This window comes from Lissotriton vulgaris, chromosome 1_1 (genome assembly GCF_964263255.1).
Source record: "Lissotriton vulgaris chromosome 1_1, aLisVul1.2, whole genome shotgun sequence".
Lineage (NCBI taxonomy): Eukaryota > Metazoa > Chordata > Amphibia > Caudata > Salamandridae > Lissotriton > Lissotriton vulgaris.
The window spans coordinates 97,254,020-97,258,470 of NC_141685.1; positions in this window are offsets into that span (position 1 = coordinate 97,254,020).

Consider the following 4,451-nt stretch of genomic DNA (forward strand, 5'->3'; position numbering starts at 1 on the left):
CTTCAATCATTATAACCCCTTCTCCATTTCCTTTCTGCTTTCTTACGAAGTGTACGCAGCTGTTTCAAACCTTCATTATACCAGGGTGCAGACATTTTATTCCTGTTTTTTTAATTCCTTTACTGGAATTATCTGATCTCATACATCTGTATATGGCTGGTATATGTTTTATAGTTCTCTTCAACCGTCAATGAAGGTGAGAAATGATTACCATCCTTAATAGTTAGGCGGCAGCCACTCTTATCCAACTTTGCCCATTCCCTACCCCTCCTGTAGGTGCATTATTGGATATTTTTGGACTTGGAGCATGGTCACCTAACCTCAAATTGTATTAGATAGTGATCAGTCCACGGCTGTGGTGATACATCTAATATCTTAGAGATATTCTGATTTGAAAACAGTAAATCTAGCACATGTCCCACCTGATGGGTGGGCTGTTCTACTAACTGTGGGAGATTGAGATTAGTGCACGTATGCTTTAGGTCTCTCAGGTGATTACTAAGATTCCCATCTTCCCTAAGATTAAAATTCCCCAGTATAATCACTCTTGTGTGTGTCAGAGTTAGATTGGTGATAATATCTAAGAAAAGTTGGTATTGCATATTACTACCAGGAGGTCTGTAGCATAATAATCCTGTGAGTAGACTGCCGCTGGGTATCTGTAACGAGAAACTCATAGTTTCAATCCCCTCCACTTCGTCTATTGATAACATCGTGAAGTCCAGCTCCTCCTTGAAGATGACTCCCACTCCTCCCCCTCTACCTCGGGATCTGGGCTTATGCAGGATTGTATATCCATTAGGACATGAAAGCCCTATTTCCACCATTGACTCAGCAGTAATCCATGTCTCTGTTAAAAACAAAACCTCTAGTCCTCTATCTTCGCATACTAGAGATATCCACCCAAGATGGCGCTACTACAGTCGGGTCCGGTTCCAAAAATGGTCTTTGCCCCGCCAAAGCAGCGAGTGAGTAGTATCCATTTTTATAGTGCAAGTATGTGGTTAGGCTAAAATTCAGAATTTCATCAATTGAGATTTTTAAAAGAGTTAGCAACTCACGACGATTTTATTAAAAAGAGTGCTCTCCAATGAGAGCCGTTTCTCACCCTTCAATCGTGGCGAGAGTTAGTCCCTCAGTCTAGGCTGGATTACTGCAACTCCCTGTACCTGGGGGCGCCACAATACATTGTGCAGGGGTTGCAGAGAGTCCAGTCTGTGGCAGCAAAGCTGGTGTTAAACAGACAGCGCAGGACCTCTATGATGTTGGCCTTGAGAGATCTTCATTGGCTCCCTATCAAGGAGAGACTTTGTTTTAAATCCCTCTGCATTGCATACAGAGCAGCACATGGTCAGGGTCCTGTCCCCCTGCAGGAGATGTTTACCTGGTATAATCCTGGGAGGCAGCTGCGCTCTTCAAATGTAAATCTGATAAGAACTGCCAGATTTAAGAGGTCTCGGATGGGGTGACAGAGCCTTTGGTGTGACTGCCTCGCGTGTATGGAATGAGTTACCTCTGGACCGTAGACAGGCCAGTTCCCTGACATGCTTTAGGAAGAGCCTGAAAACCTGGCTATTTCCAAAGGGTGATCTTTAGATCCTCTCACTGAGAACTGAGTCTGCTTTGTGGTGTCTATTCGACAATCCAAGCGCCAGGATACCCGTAGGGTGGCAGTTTTGCGCTATATAAGTGTATATTTAATTCAATGAATGGGGCTTTGTGCAAAGAATGGAGGAACATGATCAAGAGGAATCTTCTCTAGGGATAATATTTCAGGAGATTAGAAAAGTGAAAGAGGAAGAGGTGGGTTTACAGAAGAAGGCAGTGGCCAGTAGGCCCATTTTGGGTGAGCAGAATGGCAAGGAGTGAGGCAGAGCTTCACAATGTTGAGACACGAGTTGATGATCTGGAGCAGAGGGTAAGAGATACCCTGGAGGCGCTTTGTTACCTCTTGAAACAAAAAGAACAATGATTGGAACAACAAGAAGATGCCATAAAAAGAATGAGGAGAACAACAAATTGATATTTTGTTATGTTATGTTAAGACTTTTTGTAAAGCACTCTATCACCTGGGCAGGAATTCTGTTGACGGGGGAGCATACTAGGCTGAGCCTAGAATGAGCCTAGTTGAAGAGCCGTGTCCTAAGCTCTGTGCAGAACTCAAGAATTGAAGAGGCTGTTCTGATGTGCAGAGGCAGCTCGTTCCAGGCTTTAGGAGGGATGTAGGGGAAGGCATGACCACCGGCTCTGGTTCTGCGTATGCGTGGGGTGTATGCAAACAGGCATCCGGCTGGGTGGAGGTGTCTAGTGCATTTGTGAAATCTGACGCAGTTGTTGAGGTAAGCAGGCCCATATTGTGTAGTGTTTTGAATGTGTTTGTGAGGAGTTTGAACATAGCTTGTTTGTGAATGTGAATCCTTTGGAGCTCCCTGGGGTGCAGAGGGATGTGTATGCAGGAGTGTGAACACGTCTGCTGGGTTTTGTATGGTTTGGAGTCGTCTAGTCAAATGCATACAGGACATTCTGTAATCCAGTTGGCCCATGATAAGGGCTTGAATGACGGTTCAGTGGTTGCTGGTGGGGAACTATTTGAAGCTCTTCTACAGCATCTTCAGGCTGTGAAAGCAGGAGGTGGTCATAGTGGGCTGATGGTCGATAACTAAAAAGAGGTTCTTGGCGTGGGTGAAGTGGGTGGGTCGGCCAGCAGGTGGAGTCCCATGGTGAGGAGCATCTGCTGCCAATTGCAACTTCTGTCTTGTCAGTGTTTAGTTTGAGAGAGTATGTTCTCATCTAATCGTAGACTTTGGTCATGCAGTCGGGATCCTTGGTCCGAGTGTTTGGCATTTTTCCAGTATCAGCTTTGTGTCATCAGCATAAGATAACATTAAAGCAACAGTGGTCCCTTACAAGCGTGGGAAGATAGTTAATAAATATAGACAAAATCTTATCTATATTGAAGTGACATGCCCTGCCGGGTAGAGGTCAAATATTTACTTTTTAAACAATGTCAGGCAGTTTATACATACAATGTACAAGGCGGGGCACAAGCCTGTACCCAGCTTAACACACAATGAATAGAAGGGGAAAAAAAGGAAAAACTCAAGAAACAAACAAAAACAAAGGGCTTTTAGGCAAGGGATTCACGCTCTGTTATCTCGTTCTTTGTACAATTATAAGATATAGAGCATACCATTACTAGCACCTTTACAATTATTTGGAAGGCAATAACGTTTTTCATTTGTATAAGGTGCATACATATGTCGACGGCGTTTCGATCCGTTTAACAAATCATTCGGATCATCATCAGGACATTTGATAAATGCTATCAGTTGGAAGCCTCAGTTGCCTACGGAGAGAGGGGGAGAAGAAAAATATAGGGAGAGTAATTAAAGACAAACTTTTAAGATAATAGAACCTATACAACAGGGGCAGTGAGGTGAGGAGTAGCGACGCTTGGTGATGAGTCATCCTTGTATCTGGGAAACAAATGAGTCATGCGAGTGGAACCTAGGTTGTTCCTGAGGAGAATACGAGCTATGGTGAAGAGTAGAGTGAAGCTGAAATAAGGTGGATATAGTTGCGGGTGAATCGACGGATACTGTGACAAAGTGCCCATACACGGTGCTGACGTTGGTGAATTAACGTGGGCCGGAGCATTAAGGAATGGCAACATAGTAAGGTGAATAGTCGCAGTGGACGATTTGCGGGCGATGGTGCCATGAGAATGCCAGATACTGTGAAGCGGTATGCATCTGGTATTTACACGGGTGAGTAATTCTGGTGAGGGAGGCGGACGGGGGCACTAAGATAGGTCAGGCTTACCGTTTGCAAGCTGGTGGGATACTAGGTATCAAGGGTGGCTGCGAATGCAGCAGGAAAGTTCAGTTGAATTAGTTGAACCTGAAAAAAACATTCAAAATCAGGGCGGTGCACACGTGAACGATGTAGCAGGGCCATGCAAGTAACCCGGTTGGGGGGCTTACCGAATCAAGGTTCCGGATGGGAGCGTCAGGATGCTAACTGCATCGACTCCTGAGGTAACGCGCAGTTGTGCATTGGGGTTCGAGAAGCCCCAGCCACGATCACCCTTTGCACTGAAGCTCAGAGCCCCACACTCGACGAGTGTCCTGCAGCGCGACGTGTCTTCGCAGTTCCTTGCCCGTTGACTAGTGAGCCCCCTGAAGACCTCCTTTTGAATCTAACTTGCTTTCCTGGTTGCTCCAGGCTTGCTCCAGCTTCCCTACAAAGGAGAAGCGCCACAGACCTTGCTGGTCTGTAAAGAAGTCAATCTCGACTTCCTGCATGGATTGCATTTGCCAAGGCTTGTTGAGTCCAATCCAGATACTGATACCGCAGTCAACTAGATCCTTTGTGCAACAGCTCGAATCCTGCGCCTGGTCATCATCGATGCCTCCTGGACCCCGTGGCTGAAGAGACAAACTTTACTTCCT